Raw genomic sequence first — 23,772 nt, 5'->3', positions numbered from 1 at the left:
CCTGGTCCCACACTGGACTCCCCAGCCAAGGGTTCCAGTGCCAGGGAGAGAAGTCCTCACAACTTCTGGCTGTGAGAACCAGTAGAGATTGTGGCTGAGTGAGACGAAGGGCTGAGGGTTGTGCATGAACTTACCCGCTGTCAAACTCAGTTGCTCTGAACTCCAGCTCTGGGACAGCAGCTTGAAAGACACCTGGGACATATGGGGAGGAATTGAAATCTTGCTATCTGCAACAACATGGATGGACCTAGAGGGTATTATGCTGAGTGAAGTCAGACAGAGAAAGACAAATGTCATATGTGGAATCTAGAGAACAGGATAAATAAGCAAAAAAACCAGAAATAAGCTCATAGATATGGAGAACATTTTGATGGTTGTCAGATTGAGGGGTGGAGAATGGGCTAAGTGGGGAGGGGATTGAGACATTCACATTGGAGGTTACGAAATAGTCATGGGTATATAGAGTATAACATGGGGAATATAGTCAGTAGTATTGTAACAATTATATATGCTGTCAGATGGATACTGGGTTTATTGCGGTGATCACTTTACAAGTTATATAAATGTCTAATTACTGTGGTGTAAACCTGAAACTAATATAAATTGTATGTCAACTATGAAAAAATAAAAATATAAAAATTAAAAAAAATCATAGTATAAATGCAATCTTATTTTGTACTTATAATATTTTCACATTGCCACAAAATGTTCATAACATGTTGCATCACAATTAAGAACCAAATTTCAACAAAATAGTGAAATAATTGGTGAAATTAGAATATTGTCTGGAGATTAAATTATAGGACCATGTCAATGTTAATTCTTTTTTTTTCTTAAGCTTACAGCACCTGGTATTCCAAGGTGGTCTCCCATCCAAGTACTAACCAGGCCTGACCCTGCTTAGCTTTCGAGACCAGACGAGATCGGTCTTGTTCAGGGTGATCTGGCTGTAGACCAATGTTAATTATTAATGTGGATAATTATGTACAGAATATCTTTGTCTTTCATTTTAGGAAATACACACCAAAGAATTTACCAGTGAAGGGGTACAATGTATGCAACTTCTAAATGGTCCAGAAGAAAAATTGCATAGATAGAATGCTAAAGCAAGTGGTAAAGTATTAACGCTTGGGAAACTGAGTGGAGGGCATATAGGAATTCTTCATACTCTTTAAGCAACTTTCTTGCAAGTCTAAATTATTTCAAAATAAAATGTTAAAGAACAATAACACAAAAAGAATTGGACCCATGGATACATAGCTACTACAAGAGGTCTATGAATTTATATAAGCATCAAGTACATAGGAGTTGAATAAATAGTATCCTGTACACATACAGGATGCTGATATTTTTCAAACCTATTTGATTTTGTTGTGATGAATGCAAATTTATTTATAAATGTTACCGAATCCATTTTTAGTTTTTTACTGTGTATTTTACGAATCAATGCATGTTAAAAGATACATTTAAAAAGGGGATAGGAATGAGACAGGAATAGCAACACCTTGACAATTATTAAGGCTGGGTGATAGGTACATGTAGATTCATTGTACTATTTCTAGCTACTTTCAAGTATGTTTGAAATTTTTCAATAATAAAAAAATTTAAGATATGGTCATGTTTAAATTTGCCATGAGAAAAAGTGAATGCTGTGAAGAAAAAAGTGAAGGAATGCTTTTCAGGTGCTACTTTTGGAGAAAGTATTTGGCTAAGAGTGAGACTGAGGTTACTGGACCACTTTTGTCTCAATGCTTATCTGTGAAATGGTGATTTCAACAACTGCCATAGACAGTCCAGGAAAGTAGAAGTCTTATGAGGTTTAGGGGTGTGGAGTATTGTCTCACACAAACTATCAGCACAGAAACTGCCATTCTTCACCCTGATCCAGAGGAAAAGCCAGGAAGAGAAATGGATCTCAGTATGAATGTTTTGACCAGAATTATGGAAAGTGCTAACTAATTACAAGTGCAGATAAATGAAAATCAGTGCTGGAGAGAAAAGGGTGGGAGGTGAAATATACAAGGAGGGAAACAAATTGTACTTGGTTTTTTGAAATGAACAACTTGAAAAGGAATGCAATGGAAGAAAATAAAAGAGCAAGAACGCGAAGGGTAAGAGTGAGGGTGGCAGGAAGGAGTCAGCAAGGAAACAGCACTTCCAAGGCCTCTGCAGCCAGTCCCTTCTAATGCCAGTCATGGACAGAATGGCTCCATGTCAGAAGTGGTGAGGCAAAGCTGAACCTGAGAGATGAAATGAGAAGCTTGACCCGCAAAAACAGGAGCACTGATGATCACACAGCCATCATTAAACCTGGAAAGCAAAAGTGAGTATGCTTAACGGGAGCCAGGTGGTGATCTACATTGCCTACACCTTGCCCAGAAACCGTGCTGACCTGAAGAGCTAGGGGACACGGCCCCAGGGGAACCTTTGTGGAGGGCAGTATGGTAGTGTGAAGGAGAAGGAGGGCAGGAGCCATGAGGTCAGGTAATTCTTAAAATAATGGTGAAAAAGCATAGAATGTGGTGGAAACAGGCATATGGATTTGCATTGCAGGGTAGGCAGTGACTCAGCTGCCCTCGACCTTTCCAGTTAGCCACCCTGCCCAGGGACCCTCCACCCCCAGCTCCACCCTCTTTAAAAACAGAGAACACACTCCACCTGAAACAACCTTCCTTTTATTCCATGATTCTGACTTCCTCTTCTTTAACAGAAATCATATTTTCCTATGCTTTCAATACATTGGACAAGAGTCACTTTCTCCCTCCACCATAAAATGCTCCCTGATTACTTAGCCCATAATACTTTAAAAACCAAAACCAAATATTTCTTTTAGAACTTGGAACATTCACCAGTATTGGTAGCTTTTATTTAGCCTCTACATTATTTCACTTTCCTTGGGTTGGCCCTCAACTCCCTCATTTCATGTTAAGGTCTATATATGTTTTTGTATCATTTGACTTCTGCCACTGACCAGCTGAGTATTTAGGGTGAGTGAGTTAAACTTGCTGTACTTTGATTTTCGCCATCTATTAAGTTGAGGTGATAAAAGTGCATGGCTCACATGTTGCTCTAAGCATTAAATGCTTACGTGGCCCCAGCATGTGACAAATGCTTATGGAGGGTTCGTTTCATGAGCAGCTGCAGCAGTTTTATTTATTGAGCCTCTCATGCTTTTATCCACCAAACAAACACTCAGGGCCCAAGATATGACCATGGCCAGTTCCTGCCCTTTTGGCCCCAAGTCTGGGGGGAAGACTAGAGCTTGTAGCGGGGTGTGGTCAGGCACACAGGGCCACAGGAGCTCAGATGGACACAGCATAGGGGATTTTCAATAGGTATTTGGCAAATTGATTTGATAACACTCTCATCAAAATTTTGCTGAATGAATGTTGAATGATTTTGAAATCAAAGACCAAACCACAACACCCATGAAGAGGAAATGACAAGATGGTTCTAGAGAGAGTGAGGGTTACGATATACAGAGAAACAATGGAAAAGCAGCCAGTGTTTCAGTCAGGGCTCAGAAACTCTGATGTGTTCAGTGTGTTTACAGTTGTTCTTGTTTTTCCTTTTTAGATGACAGTGGGATATTTTTTTCCTCTCTGATTCTTTTTTTCAGAGTTTGAAGCAATAAGTTAGGGGATTCATAAGAATCATTGTAAATAAACAAAATGGAGCACACCTTCATGACCTAGTAACTTTGGTTTCTGTGGTTTTTAATTTGGGTATTATGAAATAGAGTCTCTGGAACAAAAACAGTTATGAGGCTTAAAGAGCTTTGCTTAAGTGCCCAAATTTAGGCCCTTCCAGAAGCCATTATAGGAATTGTTTGAACTGTTTAAAGGGCAATGGCAAAAAATAAATTGACAATGGCAAATAAATCTTACACTTAATAAAGTCTAGCACCATATTAAAATTAGTCCCTCAGGGGGCATAAAACACAGAAGACGAGATCAGTGAATGGGAAAACCAGAAGGCAGTAGGCCTGGATCCTGCTTCATCTCTTGTGTCAGAATGGTTGGTTCCCTCTAGTTTTGTGGCCCCCTGACTCAGAGTCAACAAGCATTCAAGAAAGCCTGGGTAGAAGTAGGGCACTGGGTACGAGACTAGCAGCTAGATATGGTCTTTAAAATGTCTACCCCTCAAGGAGAGGGCAATAAAGTGTTACAAATGAAACAGTGAGAGCAAAGGGCTTTGGGAGCCACATTCATTTATATGTTAATGGTATGGAAATAATGGGGTCACAGTGGGCTTTCAGAAAGGGCTAGAGTGGGGATTGAGACTGTAGTTGAAAAAAGAGTAGGGTGGGTTGAGGAGGTGGATATAGCTGGATGAGAGGAATGAGGGGTAAAACTAGTAGAGGGAACAGAGGCTGCTGGCTCAGGCAGGCCCCTTAGAGTTGCCACTCTTACAAGGGCTCTCCCAAATCTGTCCACAGAGCCACAGCTCCTGCCTGTCTGCCATGGGACCTGGATTGATGCCAAGTCACATATATTTAGAAATTGTCTCTTAAACTCCTACCCCAGATTCCAATTCTTGTTTTTCCAGACTCCTGAGCATATGGCTTCAGTCTTTGGGCTTGGGCTTCCGAAGCCTTCCCCATCTGAGTTCTAGGTGGGAACTCTGCCTGTTTAGACAAGATCCTGGTCCTTTTCTTAGTCTAGCCTGCCCTGGTTCACTGCCACCCACATCTTTGGGGGCAGACACCATTCAGAAAGATGGTGAGTGTAGATACCTTCTGCTGGGGATGGGAGAGGAAACACAGGGTGGAGTATGCCCTTGACATATGTCATCTATTCACAGGCAATAGGAGGGCTCTGAAGGGTTCTTAGTGGAGCCAACAATGGGAGAAATTGTTTTAGCTGCAGCATCTAGAAAATTCTAGAATAGATTGAATTTAGCAATAAGGAGGGCATGTAGACTTGAGTGATAATGACGAGAAGCCTCAGCTTGAGCATGGACTTCACTTTAATCCTTGTCTCAAGGCAGCTTATCCTGCTCCCTCATCTTTGGCCACTCCTTGCTCATGTCCTCAGATATCCTTGGTTCATGCTAAAGTTCCTAAGTTGAACTGAGACATTCATATCCAGGTGTCTCCTGAGCAGTAGGAGTGGGAGGGGGAGCATTTACTGAATTAAAAATGTATACAGTGTGTGAGAACACTAATGTCACCTCTTTTAACCTATTTAGTGACTTATGCAATCTTTAAACACACACACACACACACACACACACACACCCTACAACCTTTTAACTGGTTGAGTTCTACCAGGAGAGAAAAAAAAAAAATTAGTGGAAATAATGATATTGCACTCATGTTTAGCTGGCATTAAGCAGCTTCTGCAAGCCAGACGCCCGAAGAGAGGGAGGGAGGCCACGGCTGGGCCTGACTCAGTGGAAGGAAGTGGTGTGTTTCCATTGCAGAGCTCAAAAACAAGGTGGTTTGAGGAACAGCTTGTGTGTCATTGGCATTTCCCTGTTGTGTTTATGAAATAAGGTGGGAATAAATCTTCAGGGTTACTCTAATCTCGTCTTTTACAAGAAACCCAGAAGCCCCCAGTGGAACACTGGCAGGGGGCTGTGGCAGCCCCAGGAGGTGCTGGGGAAACCCAAGGGCACCACCTTCCCAGGGAGGGGAGGCTGTATCGCTCAGCTCTCTGAAGCCCCATTTTAGGAATGGAAACCTGGGACCATCCTTGCCAGTCTGGCTGTTTCCTTCTCTAGATGGGCATGGTAGGGGTAAATAGCAGGCACTCTGTGGATGGTGCTGAATGTCCAGGTCAGAAGCAGAGGGCCTCAAAGGAGGCAATATATAAGATGGATTTGCATAAAGGAAATGAAAAATGTCAGTGTGACCACCCAAAGCACAACATCCCTTCTGCACTGGTATCATGGAGCGCTCTTACTGAAGTCAGCAGTTTCACTGGAAACCAGTTCCACATTCCAGAGGTCAGTTCACAATTTTCAGGTTGTGGAGAGAGGGCTGCATTGATAACAGTAATCCAGAACACAGGGAGGAGAGTTGACTGTACCAGTGATGAGTTGGCTGGTTCTGCACCAGTGGGAAAGTGAGGCAGCATTTCCAAAATAGAGTTCTGACAAAGGGCCTGGACACAAAGGCCCAAGACCCTCAGGTGATGAGGTGTCCTTCTCTCCCTGGGTGGCTGCCTTCACCAGGACCTCCCAGTCTGAGCAATCCCAAAGAATAAGCTGCCTTGGAGTAACATATCAGGAGTTCATTTCTATATTTAAACTAGAGTAAAAGCCATATGAAAGAGTACACTGAAAACAACAAACACAGAGGAAACGGTGATGTCTGCTAGTCATGCAGTCTGTGGCCAAGCCCTGATGTTCCACTTACCTGTTTGGGTTGTGATCAGGCATCAAAACAATGGAAGAAAAAAATCCCCACATTTTCACAAGGAGGTTTACTGGAAATTTTTCCAATAAATGAAGTAGAAAGTATAAGCACAACAATCTTAAAACCACCCTATCATTAAATGTTGTTTTCAAAATCATCTCTCTCTCTCTCAGACACTGTCTTGGAGGGCTTTGTCATTGAGGCCTGGGCACAAAGTCCCCTCCATAAGTAATGCTGCTCCACCTCATGCTATCTATCACATTATCTTTTGTTATGGGTTAAATCATGTCCCCTCCTCCAAATTTCCATTTTGAATGAAGCTCTAACTCCCAGTACCTCAATGTGATTGTGTTGGGAGACAGTCTTAAAGAGGTGATTTAGGTTAATAGGAGGTCACACAGGTGAGCCCTAATTCAAGTCCACTGGTGAGATCAGGATGCAGACAGGCAGAGGGAAGGCTGTGTGAATATGCAAGAAGACGGCCATCTACAAGCCAGAAAGAGAGATTTCAGAAGGAACTAGACCTGCCTACACCTTGATCTCAGACTTTTAGCTTCAAGAACTGTTAAGAAAAAAAAATTCTGTCGTTTAAGATACTCAGTCTGTGGCAATTTGTTATGGCAGCCCTAACAAACTCTTATTTTCTTTTTTAAGAAGCTTGGAGATCTGTGAGCCTCCTCACTTTATAGATGAGAAACTGAGGTCCCGAAATCTAATGTGACTCATCTGAGGTCACATAGTCCAATAGCAGTTGACTAATATTTACTGAGCATCCAGTAGGTACTAAGCACTGTTTTAGCAGTGATTAGAGAGCGACAGAGTTCCTAACTACATGAAGCTTATATATACTTAAGGAAGCAGACAATAAATAAACACATGAATATGTATTATCAGGCATACAAGACATGAATGTTTCCTTTTTCCTGCCCCTGGATTTTCTCTCTGCTTTTAGCAGGTGTTTTGGGACTTTTGAGAAACCACTTTGAGAAGAAAAGCTACATGTTGAGAATGGCAGGAACCTGGATCCTTGATAATGTCACTGGGTTACTCATAATCAATCCTAGAGCTTCCACCTCCAGGCTTCTCATTAAGTGAAATAATAAATGTCACTGCTCTTTCAAAGACATTGTACAGCATCTGGGTTTATTTGCTCTTGTCAAGTAGGCATAGATGTCTTAAGCTCATCTGAGAAAAATCTGTGCTGGTTCCATAGTCAATTGTTCATAGTTCTGGAGTAATCAGCTTCACAGGAGTGTGAATGAGACCAAGAACTTGGCCATGCACTCAAGTAACTCGAGCTATAGGCATAAGGTATCCCTGAACTACAGGGCAAGAGTGTGTCTCGGGTGTGCAGTTTTACACAACTTCTTCTGGGTCCCTTTGGTAGGACTTCAGGCAAGTCACTTAAATTCTCCATGCCTTATAGTACCTGCCTTATAGTGTCCTTGTGAAGAGTAAATGAATTCACATGCGTAAAGCAGTTTAAACAGTACCTGGTCTATTCTAAGTGCTATAATGTTATCTATTATCATAATTAGCCCTTTGCCTGTGGCCATTTTTCTCTATTGTAAGAAATAATTAAAAATAAACATAGGTAAAATTTATCAAACACTGATTAAGTGCCAGGCATCTCACAATGTGCTTTAAAATATCTCATTAACCCAACCTCATCATTATTGTCTGAAGCCTGCTATTAACCTTGAATTACTTGAGGGTCTTTGTTTTTGGGTCAGTTTCCCCAGAGTCTCCCAGCATCTATCAGAAAGAAAAGAGTCACTGTCACTTAGTTCAGCTTTGAGAAGTGCACAAATGCTCCAGTCAATATCCCAGAAGAATCATCTCCAGGTTATTTGGACACCTAGTGGGGGTAACCCAAACCTCCTCCCTTTATACCCCTTTACCCTGGAGCGAGAGGGCTAGGACAAAGGAATCTGAGAGGAAAAGGGGGCCAGGGGAAGGGCAGCAATATCATCCATTGAATTAGGCAAGGAGTGTCCCCTGTGGGTACATCTATTACATGTATTGACATTCTTCCTCCCTCTATGAGCGAAGGACTCAGAGCTGCCCCCACCACATGACTAAGGGGAGTCCCTTCCCTTGGACAATTCAACGAGCCTTGCAAGGAAACACTGAGCAGTATGCCTTAGCCTGTTAAGGTTAAAGGCCATGCATGGTCCTGGCCAGATCACAGAAACCTGGGACTGTTCCTTATGCAAATCTGTGCTTTCCTAGAGCAGCGTTCACTAGTGAATTCAGGGTCGTCATCACCTCAGTCTCTTTACAATTCATATTTCTAATAACAACTCCAAACGTGTCTGTGGTCACTGCTTAGCTCAGAAACTTCCAAGAGCTCCCTATGTGTCATTGAATCAAGTTCAACCTCTGGACAGAATTTTGAGAGGGCTGAGGCAATGCCTTTGGCAAGGGCTCAAATATACTGTGTGCTACCATCTGTGAGCAGAGACCTCACCCTGTGATGCCTGCTCTGGACCCTCCAGGAGCAAAGCAGCTCTCTTCCTGAAACTGATCAATTTTATCGATTTTTTTCAAAGAGCCAGATTTTGGATTTTATTATTTTCTATTGCTTTTTTTTCTTTTTCAATTTCACTTATTTCTGCTCTCATATTGATGATTTCCTTCCTTCCTTCCTCTGGGTTAAGGTGAAGACTTAAAGTACCAATTTGAGACCTTTCTTGTTTTCTTAAATAAACACCAAATGATATTCATTTTCTTTTAAGCACTGCTTTAGATGTGTTCCACAAATTTTGATATATTATATCTTCATTCATTTCAAGATATTTGCTAAGTTACCTTGTGATTTCTTTTTTCACCTATGGGATATTTGTAAGTGTATTGTTTAACTTCCAAGTATTTGAGGATTTTCCAGCTATCTTTCTGTTTGTGATATTTTAAATTCCATTGTGGCCAGAGAACCTTTTGGTTTGTCACAGTGACTGGAGGCTATTGCTGGCATTTAGTGAGTGGGTTAGGGCTGGGAATGCCAGATTTCCTGTAGTGTCCTACAGTGTACAGGATACTGCTATATGACAAAGTGTAAACAGCACCCTCTTGGAAAGCCCCCAGAGCAAGGTTTGGGACATGGCATGAGAGGTTGGAATCAAGGGCACAGTTACAAGGGTAGAACTAAGATAGAAAAGGAGATAACACATTTTCAGAGATCAGATAACAGGGAGCAAAAAAGGGGTGAAGGTAATTTTTAGGTAAAGGTTAGACGTTGAGGAAAAATCATGCCTGAAGACCAATAAAGAGAAAATGAGGTTGTCTGAAAATAAAGATGAAGGTTGAGTGTGTGGCCTAAAGAACAAGGTGAAGAGTGACATAGTTATCATGGATGTGAAACAGGAAGTAGACAGGACATATGACAGACTGGCACCCAGCTGGGCACTGCCAAGATCTAAGGAGTATCTGAGTATCAGACAGAATCTTCCCAGGTATCACATGGTGTTCACAAACTACAATAATTCAGTGATGGTTTAAAGGGGTTATTTACACATATGTGAGACAGTTGTATGGTAACAAAGCACACTGGGGTTAGTGACAGCAGGCCCCCTATCACTTGTAAGCTTGAAAGGAGGAAGATCCAGAGTAGATTCAGGTAGGGAGAGCTACTGAGAGAAGAGTGGCTTTTGGTCAAGGGCATGATCACTCCTACCACATTCTCCTGTCTCCTATCTCCTGTCAGTGTTTCCCATTATTCACACTCAAACTTAAGCCAGTGTACAGTAACCTGCCTATTTATACAGCCTACTGTCCAAGGCAGAGTGCAGGATAGGGAAGGATGGATGGTCTAGAGGGACATATAAAAAATGTCCAGCTCTCATAGTATGATTTAGGGTTGGGTGATTGATAAAGAGGGTAGATGATTTGATGTCATTGAAATCCAGGAATTTATAGATTATGTTATTTGGTGGGTCTTCATGAACATTCAAATGGCAGGAGTTGAGACAGAAAAGGTAACAGTAATCTGTGGAAATCTATCTGTCTGGTTTCCTTTCAAGGAGGGAAGTGAAAGAAACCTGACAACTTAAGAAGAGAGAACAGAATTTGTTTCCAAAACTACATCAGTTGGTTAGGTTCAAAAGCCTATTGAATGTGTGGTAAAAATGAACACATGGGTCACCAAACTTGTTTTCTTTTCTCTCGAGGGCACATGACCCAATTCCATTTGCCAGCCTTTGGTGTAATTAGGAAAGGTTGTGAGACTGAGTCCTGGCCAATGGAATGTGGACGGGAGTGATGCACACCATTTCCTAGCCTGGCCCATATAAACACTCCTGTGTAAGCTTTCGCGCTGTCCATTTCATCTGATCCCTACATTGAAAGCACCCCAAAGAGGTAGACAATGGCAGAACCACAGATGAAAGCAGTCATCATTGGGAGGAGAACATCCTAAGGTGTTATGCAACCAGGAACATCACATTGAACTTTTATGTGAGCACAAAATAAACTTTTATTATGTCAAGTCACCAAAATGTTCATGTTAATAGAATAGTTAAACTTTCCTTTAGAATGTCATTCTTCTCAGGTTAGGCTAAGGAGATAGGATGAGTGGGTAGAATCCAAGAAACCCTGTGTAGCAAAGATGTGAAGAAGGAGGAGAATGAAAGTGACAGGAAAATTAAAGAACATTTAAAGATAGACTTGGAATATCTGGAGAATCATCACACTGACCATGAAAGGAAAATGAAGAAGAGAGGAGAGAAACATTTGGGGTTGAAGAGTTTGGCTTTGAAATTCAAAAATGTTAAATCTAATTGGCAGTGGAGACATCACAAATCACTTGGAGACAATAAAGAAGAGGATAGTTTTATCGCCATGCATTTGGGCAATAAGTTCACTGAGAGAAACAGTTTTGAGTCATGGGGAAGTGCCTGGGGTCAGGGAATTGTGGGAAAAAAATCAGAATGAGCACTTAAATTTGCCAAGCAGTTAATCTATATGAAATAGATGCTTTCACCTCAATTAATTCTATATTAGCCCTTTATTTATGACTAGCATGACACTTTGCATATAGTAGGTACTGAAAAAAGGTTGCAGAAAAAAATAAATGAAAGAAGAAATAAAAATGAAGCCTCTAAACGTTTTGGAAGTATTCCTCATAAAATTCTGAGTCTGAGCACAAGAGGTATAAACAGGAAGAGTTTGTGACTTGTCACGGAATCTGGGCAATCTGCCTCCATCCCATTTGGAGACCATTAAACTAGTTACAAGAAAGGAGAATAAGGGCTCTGGGATTGGTGTAATCAGAATTGATAGCAGTGAACTTGAATAGAGGCACCTTCTTTTTTAGTGAAGTTTCTAGTCTAATTGGAAATAGTTCTAATTACCTTTTCAAACCACGTCCCTTGTTTTAGACAACAGACTCCCACACCCTTTAAATATCTTCAGGTGTCAAGGGAAAGAGATACTTGGACATTACCCATTTGAATTAGCAAGTTTATAAGGTGGTCCTTAATTTTTTCACCAACCATTTTGAAATAATTTTAGACTTGTGGAAGAGTTGCAAAGATAGTATGGTGTCCATATACCCTTCACCTTGTACCCCAATGTTAACATCTTACATAAATGTATTATGAGAACTAAGACATTATTATTGTAAAATAATACAGATTTTTTCAATCTAACTTGTTTCAATGAAAGCAATTATTGTGCCATTTGCAGTGAGATAACTGCTATTATAGCTGACAGAAAGAGCTCATCTAATATAGTATTCTCGAGTAACAATGCAGTTTTTAACTCTTCAAGTTCCTGATGCACCTAAGTGTTATGGAGAGAGGAGACAAGGGCCTTGGATTTACCACACAGAATAAAACTTTGAGTTCTGAAGAAGGGTAGAAACTAGCTAAAGAGGAAGATGGAAAGGGGCAGAGATGAGACTCTGAGGGGCAGGCACAGGGAGGTGTGAAGACAGTCTTCTTCCTCTAGACATCTTGGCTCCCTTCTTTTGCTTGCCTCCACAACTGAAAAAGTGAAAGTATCAGTAGACCAATTTGGTGGTGAGTTATTATGGGAAGAGAATAGCTACTGATAGAGAGATAATGGTTGTGAAGCACTTTACAGTTTACAAGCTTTTTCACAAAATGACTAAAGGTTGTCCAGAGCTTGACTAACTGCAAGTTAGTCTTAGCCAGACGACCCTTAGAGAAGATCTAGCTAAACTCATTTGGTCAGAGGAAAGCAGCTCAGACCCACAAATGTTGTGAGCTGCTGGGTCACAGCCGAGGGAGAGAAGTTTGGTTTCTGATTTCTAGTCCTGTTTTTATTATATTTGAAATTTTCACTCAAATTTCTAAAATACTCAACTCAGGTAGTAATACTCACATCTAAGAAAACAAAAATGGCATTACCTGCTCTCGATGGTGTCTTTTCAATTAAGATATTAGGTTGGTACCCTGAATTAGATTCTTTATGTTGAAGTCATCTTAAGCAGATGAGGCAAAAGAAAAAGAAAAAAAGAAAAAGAAAAAAAAAATTCTGTTTCGTGCCAAGGAGGAAGAGTTAAAAAACTCCAGGTTTCGAAATGTGGTATTTTAACTCTTTTACATTATTCTAAGACCACATGCTCAGACATTGACTTGGAGAGTTTTCTAAAATCCTGAACTTCCACAAGAAGTTCATGCCTAACAACTTTCAGGTAGCTCATTGTTTCTTCAAGTTCTTTAAATGACTATCTTTATGCTTTTAAAAATATTCCCAAATTACCTGAGTTGTATTTATGAGGTAAATTATCAAGTATATTGTCTATTTTTATGATGAAACACTTTTTTTTTTCCCTGAGTGAAAGTGTTTATGAGATTTTCTTCCAAATAACACAACACTGAGGTTTCATGAAATAAAGGGGAACAAGGTCTCACTCTGGTCTGGACTCATGAAGCATCCATGCATGCCTCTTTCTCTCAAAAATCACAACATGGCCTTTGTTGAGACTTCTGTCACAGAATCTGCCAGCGGTAAAGGGAGAAGTCTGGGGCCCATAAGAATGTTAGACTAGTTTCTTTTGTACCAAATAACACATCTCCTGACCCTCTCTACTTTTCATCAGGGATCACGGAGACTGAATATGAGATACCTGTGCCTCAGAGGAAACTAAAGGCTGGGCCCTGCGTGCATATTACTTACCACTCAGGCAATTACATGTCAACAAGCTTAATGGCTAATGTTTAGTCAGTGGACGACCTTTCTCTCTAGAGGGTTTAATTGAAGAGAATACTACATGAAGACAGGTTAGATGATCCTTAGTAAACCACAATATTTTTAAAAAATTAAATGTATTGGGGCAACATTGATTAATAATGTTTTAAGTGTATAATTCTATATCATCTATATTTTGCATTGTGTGCTCACCACCCAAAGTCTAGTCTGCTTTTGTCATCATATATTTGACCCTCTTTACTCTCTTCATCCCCCACCCATTCCCTTCCCCTCTGGTAACTATCATACGGCTGTCTGTGTTTATGAGTTTGTTTGTTGCTTTCTGTTTTATATCATGCATATGAGTAAAATTATATGGTTCTTGTCTTTTTCCATCTGACTTATTTCACTTAGTATGATACTCTCAAGATCCATCCATGTTGTTGCAAATGGCAGCATTTCATCTTTTCTTATAGCTGAGTAGTATTCCATTGTATATACATACCACATCTTCTTCATCCAATCATCCATCTAAAGACACTTAGATTATTTCCATGTCTTGGCCACTGTAAATAATGCTGCAATGAACATAGGAGAACACATATTGCTACAAATGTTTAAAATTTTTTGGATATATACCCAGAAGAGAGATTACTGGGTCATATGGTAGCTCTATTCTTAATTTTTTGTACCACTTTACATTCCCACCTATAGTGTACATCCTCTCCAACACTTGTTATTTCTTGTCTTATTGATAGTAGTTTTTCTATCAGGTATGAGGTGGTATCTCATTGTAGTTGAGCATCTTTTCATATACTTGTTGGCCATTTTTATGTCTTCTTGGAAAAAGTGTGTGTTCGGTTCCTCTGCTTAATTATTTAACTGGATTGTATTCTTTGCTGTTGAGTTTTTTACATATTTTGAATATTATCCCCTTATCAGAGGTATTGTTTACAAATATCTTCTTTCATTTGTTATTATTATTATTATTATTATTACTATTTTTTTTTTTTGGCTTTTTGCTTTGTTGATAGTTTCTCTTGCTGTGCAGAAGCATTTTAGTTTAATGTGGTCTCATTCATTTATTTTTGTTTTTACTTTCTTTGCCTTAGGGGTCAAGTTAACAAAAACTACTCTGAGACCCAGGTCCATAAGTTTAGCACCTATGTTTTCTTCTATGCGTTTTATTGTTTCAGGCCTTATGTTTAAGTTTTTAATCCACTTTGAGTTAATTCTTGTGTATGGTGTCAGATAGTAGTCTAGTTTTGTTCTTTGGCATGTGGCTTTCCAATTTTTCCAACATCATTTATTGAAGAAGCTTTTCTTTCTCCCTTGTATTATTATTATTTTTTTGGCTCCTTCATCAAAAATATGTGTGTATTTATTTCCAGGTTTTTGATTTTGTTATATCAATCTGTGTCTGTTTTCCTGCCAATATGAAGCTGTTTTGGTTACTGTAGCTTTGTGGTATAATTTGAAGCCAAGAAGTGTGATACCTCTAGCTTTCTTTTTTTTTCCCTCTCAGGATTGCTTTGGCTATTCGAGGTCTTTCATGGTTCCATATGAATTTGATTAAAACACTTAATAAAATGGGTATAGAAGGAAAGTACTTCAACATAGTAAGGGCCATATACACTCAATCGTGAAAAACTAAAAACTTTTCCTCTAAGATTGGGAACAAGTCAAAGATGACCTCTTTCACCACTGTTATTCAATATAGTACTGAAATCAGGCAGGAGAAAGAAATAAAAAGCAACCAATTAGGAATGAACGAATAAAACAGTCACTTTTTGCAGATAACGTAATTCTTTATATAGAATACCCCACAGACTCCACAAAAACACTGTTAGAAAAAATAAATACAGTAAAGTTGCAGGATACAAAATCAATGTACAAAAATCCATTGTGTTCCTATATACTAACAATGAAATATCAGAAAAAGAAATGAAGAAAACAATTCCATTTATAATTGCAACAAAAAAGATAAAATAATTAGGAATAAACTTAACAAAGGAAGTTAAGGGCCTATACACTAAAACTACAAGATACTGTTGAAGAAATTGAAAAAGACACAAAGAAATGGAAAGATATTTCGTGTTCATGAACTAGAAGAATCAACATAGGTAAAATGACCATATTACCTAAAGCAATATACAGAGTTAATGAAATCCCTATTGAAAGCATATGGCATTTTTTAAAGAACCACAATTTTTTAAAACAGACTTTCACACAAGTAGGAGAGAATCCATTCAGATTGGCTCTAGGCTCCCAGGCTGGGCTCTTGCATGTGCCAGAAGCTGCTTCCATCTTCTGTCAATGGGGATGACTAGAATTGCTATTGGAGCATACATTGCTTATAAATAAGAAAGTTTTTAGTGTACAAGATCTTCCTGGAAAGTGAATAAAGCAAAACCAATATCTTATATAAACAAATTCCATCCTCCTCTTAAAAAAAAATGCTGGAGATGAGGTAGAGTGAGGGAGGACAGTTGTCTCATTCAGTTAATTTCAGAATTATTGGATACTTTGGTGGTGTTCTTCAGGACACCTCATGTTCCCATCTCCTTCCAGCCACCTCCTCTTAACATCTTGCTCACTGCCACGTGTGCTGAATAAAATAAGCCTTCATGTCAGCTGCAAGGCCTGGCTCTCTACCTATGGTTCATTTCTTCTTCCATGAGATGCTCTGCTGTTCTCGTTCCCACCCAGGGATGTCTCACTCAGTTCCTAGGGGCCCTATCCTTGCTACCACTCAGCAAGCTGGTTGAGGAGAGGTTTAGAATCACTAGGCTCTCCATAAAATTTACACCGGAAGCCTGGCTGGAGTCATTCAGTTTCATCAACATTTGAGCGTAGGTTGGGCTACAGAATTTAGTAAAAACAATTTAAAATCCTTGCACAGTGAGATACAAAGTAGAAAGAAGCTCTTTTGAGGTGATTAATACATAGAAATAGTATAGTTGTTCAGAGTTAACAATAGGGTATGAAGTCATTGACTCAAACAAGTAATATTTTTTTTGGATCCAAACGAGGCGAAACTCTAAAGTAGTGTGATTCAAGTTTCTTTGTGGTTCATAAACTGGTTCTGAGGGCAATCCAAAAATTAAACAAACAAACAAACAAAACAAAACACACACACACACAAAAACAAAAACAATGCTTTGACCAAATTCAAGCAGAAAAGCTATTTGTCTACATAAATTTATCATTACCCTACTGTTGTTGAAGCAGAACCCAAACCCTCTGCCGTTTCATGTCTATTGCACAAGGCCTAAAAATAAGGCTATTTTCTCACACAGGCACAATATATCAGCACATCTACTAAACTAACTCCTAAATATCACCCAATCCAGACCATGTTTTAGCTTCCTCTGATTATCCCTAAAATGTCTTTGCACAGTTGGCTTGCCAACTATTATAGACATTGAAATAATGTCATGAATTATATTGAAGGCAGAATTAGTTTGGATGTGTAAGTTCTGACATAGGTTTTAAAACGTTCTCTCTAAATAGCAGTCTCTAAAAAAACAATCCCTCTCTTTAGGGAAGGAACTTGAGTTTCCAGGTCATTCACTTAGAAGTATGAAGCAAAAAGATGATCACAAGGAGATTTTTCTAAAGAAGGGTAGAAGAAATTATCCTCAATTTCTGAGTTGGCATGCTGATGTCTTCATCCCTACCAGAGAGCTCTAATGTGAAGGGGTTTAAACTAAGACTTCGTGGCTCTTGGTTTTATCTCATCCCTTTCATAAGCTAGTTTTGTGATCATAGGAAGCACTAATCATTCCTAGTCTCAGTTTTCTCCTTGGTAAAGTCCAGAACGTAAAAATATTAATCCTACTCGCTTCACATCAAGTAAATCTTATACATTAAGGTTCTTAGAAAAGCACAACATTCTATAGCTATGAAAGGTGATGCTGTTTATAGAAATGATGCTTAAATAAAGGTATACATGTACAAATGATATTAGTGTGCATGATAATAATTAGCTTGGATGAATAATTAGCTTGTTTTATAACAGCAAACAGACCTCGCATCATTGGTGTCTCACTAAGCACAACAGTATTTCTCCCATAAATGCTAAAAGATATGTTAGTAAAAAATAAAGTGGTGTCAGGTGACAAAGTTGTTTTGTGGCATTTACCCCTAAAAATTATAGGACACTGATTAGTTTAAATGGCTATGTTTGAACACATTTTCTAAAAAGTAAGTTTTTATATAATCCTTTTCTTTTGCATTTGCCTTAGTTCCTCTGTATACTCTGGCTCCTCTCTCTCCTTGTGGCTGCTGAGACACCTCTGCAGATGTGTCTTCCAAGGTCTGCCCCTCAGACCCAGTATACCTTGTTCTGTCCTGGACCCCTCTATTAGTTGGATGTGATCTTATTTGTTCCATGGCTTCAATTAGTATGTACAAGCTGACTGTAATTTCTTCTTGTGCTCACAGCCCTGGGAGTCCTGAGGTACATATAATTGATATATCCAATTTCCTTAAACCTAAACAGGGAAATCAGGGAAGTGGAAAACATAAACTCATTCAGAACTTCTGCTTGCCTAGTTTTCTTGAATTAAATTGCTTTCCTCTTTTTTTGTGATGATAGATTTGCCAAAGGTTAGCAGCCAGAAGGCCAAGAACAGACCTTTATTTTCCTTGCTTCTTAATCCTGTCTTTATGTGGAGCATCGCTTGGGGACATGTCTCTTTTTAATTTCTTCAACTAGCTCTGTACTCCTTGAGAGAAGAGCTAAATGTGATTCATCTTTGCAGCTTCATGGATACTGAGCATCACCAACCTACTTAGGGTTACCCTTCATTTCTGATTTTGGAGTTCATGTTTTTGCTGAGACTTTGTTACTTTAAAGGATACCAAATATTTGCTGTCTTGTGACCAGTGTCCTGTAAAGCAGCACAGATTGTGGTTAAGTGCATAAGCTCTAGAGCTGGAATCTTTGGGTTCAAATCCTAACTCTGTTCCTAATTAGTTATGTGGCCTTGGGCAAGTTGAATTCTTTGTATTTCAGGTTCCTCATGGGTAAAATGGAGATAATAGTATAGATCTGAAAAGGCTGTTGTGAGAATAGTGCTAATACAAGTAAACTTGGAACAATGTCTGACAAATAGTAAGTGCTAAATGTTATAAAGGTACAGAGGAATATGATGTGCCCTAGAGGACATGTCACAGAAACTAGAGAGTGCATATGCTAAAACTCTAAACTGTGGTGCTCAAACCTTGGTGTATCTCAGAATGACCAGGGAGTCACGCAAAAATACAGCTACCTAGGCCTCACCCCTAAATCCCCTGGGTGATTTTAATGCACACTAAAATTTGAGAACTGTGTCTGTAGACGAAACTGGATTATTCCTCTTCACAAGAAAAATTTTGAAAGCAAAGTGAAAGCAAGTAACCAGTCACTTCTTTCCTCCTAAATTCTTTTAATCAGTGTAAACTGAAGGAATGACGAGGGCTGACTTCTCACAGGAGCAGTGTAGGATGCAAATGTAAGGACTGCAATGCCACTGTGAACATCATCATTTATGTGTCACTAACAATGGCAAAGCAATAATTCTATTCTTAAACATAGTGGAATTTTTTTCAAAGGGTCTGATTAGGAACCTATATTTCAAAACCCATTTGTCATTCAAAATGTCACTGCAGATAATATATCACCCATCATCTTATACATAATGGGATTTCATGTTGTGACTTGGTACTGTCAAACATAAGATAATAGACCTTAAAAAAATCCTGTTAGTTTTTTTTTCTTTCCAAAAGAATCTTTCTTTTTTAATGAGGATGTTTTAAGTTCTGCATGAACTGATTGATGGGACTGAAATGGGGTGGGGAAAGGGCTCACTCAGCCCTGAATTGCTGTTTCCTGTTTGGTTAGGATCACAAAAATTCTTAGGAGGTGGTGAAGAAAGGCTATCTTATTAGACACTTGTACTTCTCTCTTAGCATCAAATTGAGGTCCAGGTTGTCAGCTTGCTGTGTTCAGGAACTCAGTTTGATCACAGGATTATCTTATTTTTAAAAAGCGAAGCAGTTGTATGTTTAATTATTTCTCTCTTTATTTTTAATATCTGTCTTCTCTCTTCTTTTATTATCTTCATCAGTCTTGGAAGGTTTTGTCTCCATTCCTTTTTTAAGTTTATCCAAAGAATCAGCTTTTAACCTCGTTGATTTGACCATCTGTATTGTATCTTAGTCTTCTACTACTACTTTTTTTTTTTTTTAAACTTCCTTCCCTCTACTTTCTTTGGGTTTCTTTTTTAAAAACTTAAAAAAAAAAAAAACTTTTGATACTTAACTCATGTTTAATCTCTCTTCCTCTTGAAGCATTTGTTTAATTGCACCTTACATTTTGATGTGAAATTTTTCATTGTTGTTCAGCTCTCAATCTTTTTTTTCTAATTTTTGTTTTTTTTGACCAATGTTTTCTTTAGAAATATGTTCTAAAATTTCCAAACATAAATGGGGTTTTAGAAGTTATCTTCTTGTTACTGGTTTCTAATACAATTTTACTGTGGTCTGAGAACTTGATAGTGAGTCTTGGTTATTTCTTGAGACTTGTGGCTAGTATGTGGTCAATTTTCTAATTAATGATTGTAGGCTTCTATAAATTTTTCCCAGATTGTTTGCTAATTGTGCTTTTCAAATTTCCTTTCAATTTTATAATTATTTTGCCTGCTAAATCCATTAATACTGAAAAAAAAATGTGTTAAAAAATCTACCAATATAATTGTGGATTGTGAATTCCAGCAACTTTAAAATCATTTATCTTGAAGTTATTAAGTATACCTAAGTTTAGAATCATTTTATCTTCCTGGAAAATTATTACATGTCATTATGTAGTAGTCATTTTTATTCTTAAATATATTTTGCCTTAACATCTCTTTTATTTGATACCAAATTAGCACTAATAGCTTTATTTTCATCAATATTTTCCTAGTTTGCTTGCTTACTTGCTTAACTTATTATTGATTGATTGATTGATTGATTGCCTGGTATTCTCTTGTTTTCAATCTTTTTGAGTCTTTAATATTTTAGGAGCCAGAAATTAAGTATATTTTAAAATATCATGCAAATGGTATTTTACCTAAAAATATTAGTTCTTGACATTGTAGTAATTCATTTAAAAACATTTTTACCTCCTTAGTTTGCATTTTCTATTTATTCTTTTTTGTGCTTCACTGCACCATGTTATTTCAATTTTATATTTATTTTATTTTATTTTTTAACATTTTACTTATTTCCCTCTTCCCTTTTTCCCTTCCCCTCAGGTAACCACTAGTCCATTATCCATGTCCATATGTCTCTGTTTGTCCTGTTCATTCATTGCTTTTAGGTTTATATCTCACATATAAGTGATATCATGTGATTTTCAACCTTTTCTGTCTGTCTTATTTCGCTTAGTATGATTATTTTGAGGTATATCCATGTTGCCACAAATGGCAGTATTTCACCTCTTCTTATGGCTGAGTAATATTCCATTGTATATATGTACCACAGCTTCTTTATCCAATAATCTATCATAGGACACTTCAGTTGCTTCCATGTATTTCAATTTTTTAAAATTCCTCACCAACGTATATTGAATTAAAAGGTTTCTATTCTACCTTTTCTTAGAAAAAAATTAAAACACAACTTTTCATTATAAAATAATGTAAAACTTACAAGTTTCAAACATAGTAAAGAATCCCCATATTACTTCTCTTCACCCAGTTTCTCCAAATAATAGTATCTCACATACCACAGTACTATGACCAAAACCAAGAAATTAACATTGATATAATTTGTTATTAACTAATCTACAGATCTCTTTCAAACTTCACCACTTGTCTTACAAATGTCTTTTGTATGGTTCAGGATTCACTGTAGGATCACACATTGCCTTTAATTGTCATATCTCCAATCCAGGAGGGTGCCTGAGTCTTTGTCTTCCATGACTTGACACTTCTGAAATGTATTAGCTGGGGTCCCTCAGTTGTGCTCTTTTAACGTTTCCTTCTGATTACATTTAATTTATGAGCATCACTTCTATGGTTTTGTTGCCAAAATATATTAATGCTGCAAACTGGTGGTGTTTCAGTTTCAATGTGCTTTTCCATCCAGATATTATGCTCATTACATTCTGTTCATGTATCCATACCTCCTAATTCACACACTGGAAATGATTCTGATCCAGGCAGACTGCTGAACTTCAAGAGGTAGTCCTGGACCATGATGGCCAATATGCCAAAGAGAAGATACCCTTAATAGCTCCTGGGTATAGCTGAATGTGAGGACTCTTGGGAACTGGTCTGGAGAACATATAATTTAAGATTACTACCAATACTACTTAGAAGAAACAATAATTTATTTATTCCCTTTAAAGTCTAAGACTTTAATGTGTTTAATGTGTTTCTTTCTGGACACTAAAGTCATATTTTAAACTGCTGTTTTAAGAGCCAATAACTTTAAGAAAGAAATCTTATTTAATAAATGAGAGCTAAGGGGCAGGACAGGGATGCTTCTTTTAACAGTCTTACCTGAATTTATTTTGATGCAGAAAACACATTTGGCTTTGTTGAATATCTGATTAAATCTTAAACATAACACAGACAACTCATATGCGGAAACAGACCCATAGAATGAAGAGGATGCTTTTCTAAGGACCTCAGGCTCAAGTCACACAGAAATCAAGCTTGGGACCTCTAACCTCTAATTTGCAGTCTAGTTGAACATGTTCACTTTTAGCTAAGCCAACACTCCAGTGCTTGATATAAAACAACACTTTTTTTTGTGAGTCATGTCTAAGTCCATGGTATATATTGAGTGTTAAGAGAATACAAACTAATGCTACAGATTATAAAAATACTTAGTGATATTTTGGTGCTTAATTTATTCAGCACTTTTACTGAGCAATCGCCAGCACATGCTTTTTTGTAATATTCCACTATTATTGCTCTTCTGCATCTGCAAACACCTAAAGACGTAGAGCACTTTGTGTGTCATTTAAGTCTAACCACTCTTATACAGATGAGTAAAAAGATGCATTTTTAGTAAAGTGACTTTCCCGGCATTGTGCAGAGTTAATTGCAGTGCTGAAAGGAGAAACCAACTCAGAACCTTTTGATTTTATTTTATCGCTTATGCATTTTCTCTCTCATTGATGTGTATTCTTTATTATTTCTTTCATTCTACTGACTTAGGTTTAATTTCCTCTTCTTTTTAAATTTCTGAGCATGAAAATATATATCATTGATTTCTGTTTTCTTATATAACATAAGCATTTAAAGTTTTACATTTTCCTCTAAGCACAACTTCAGCTCAATCCCTCAAATTTTGGTGTTCCATTTTTTCTTTCAGTTCATTTACTTTTGTCAACCAATGGTCGTTCGCACCAATTCAATGCAAACAGGAATCCCTAATTTGAGGTGCAGTGAAGAAAGTAAGTTTATTCAGTGCAAACAGCTCAACTGTGACACAGCTGCTGTGAGAATAGCATGCATGTAGAACAGCTTGAGTGTTACTGCTCAATTTTTAAAAACCATGGTTGAGAGGTAGGCCTGGGGCAAGGTCCCTCTGGGTAGACAGCTCTGCTATGCCTGCTCTTCTCTGTTCCAGTGAGATGTCTTTTGTCAGAGAACACAGTGGAAAGGGAAAGTACATTACTTAAACCTACAGGGACGGGGGTGGACACATGTTTACTTTATGTATAGACTTCTCACCCCTGGTCCCTGATTGGCCCATCTCCATGCAAATGAGGACTACAAATCCACAGTTTGATTGGTCCAAAAAGCACTGTCCTGACTGGTCAGAGTGGAGCTGCTCTGATTGGTCAGTGAAGATATTAATGGTAATATGGGTGCACAGCTTTGACAGGGAAAGTCTCAGTCCTATTGGTTAAATACAATTTCAGGAACTCCTTTGATTCAGATGACAGGAACATAGTACAGGCAGGCAGTTCAGTGCAGGCTTCTCCCTGAAGTGTGGCTGTGAATGAAAAGCCCCATGTTTAGAAACAGATATTAGGCTCTGCTTTAAAGTTTGAGTCCACTTAGCCACCAGGAGTCCTTCTTGGTAGGTATCTTCTCACACTTTTCATTTAGTTTGAGATATTTCCTAATTTTCCTGGGTATTTTCTCCTTACTCATGGGTTACTTAGGAATGTGTAGTTTAACTTCCAAATATTTAGGAGTTTTCTAAATATTTTATTGTTATTGATTTCTAATTTAATTCCACTGTGGTCACAGGGTAAACTCTGTATGATTTGAATA

The 23,772-nt window shown here is 38.2% G+C and overlaps 1 pseudogene; it reads right to left on the bottom strand.

Annotated features, from left to right (window-relative positions):
* Window positions 1-836: 836 nt before the first annotated feature.
* On the bottom strand, window positions 837-955 carry LOC118607061 (annotated as a pseudogene).
* Window positions 956-23,772: the final 22,817 nt, after the last annotated feature.

The sequence above is a fragment of the Rousettus aegyptiacus genome, unplaced genomic scaffold (assembly GCF_014176215.1).
Source record: "Rousettus aegyptiacus isolate mRouAeg1 unplaced genomic scaffold, mRouAeg1.p scaffold_m13_p_1, whole genome shotgun sequence".
NCBI classification, from domain to species: domain Eukaryota; kingdom Metazoa; phylum Chordata; class Mammalia; order Chiroptera; family Pteropodidae; genus Rousettus; species Rousettus aegyptiacus.
This window is presented reverse-complemented; position numbering and strand designations above follow the sequence as displayed.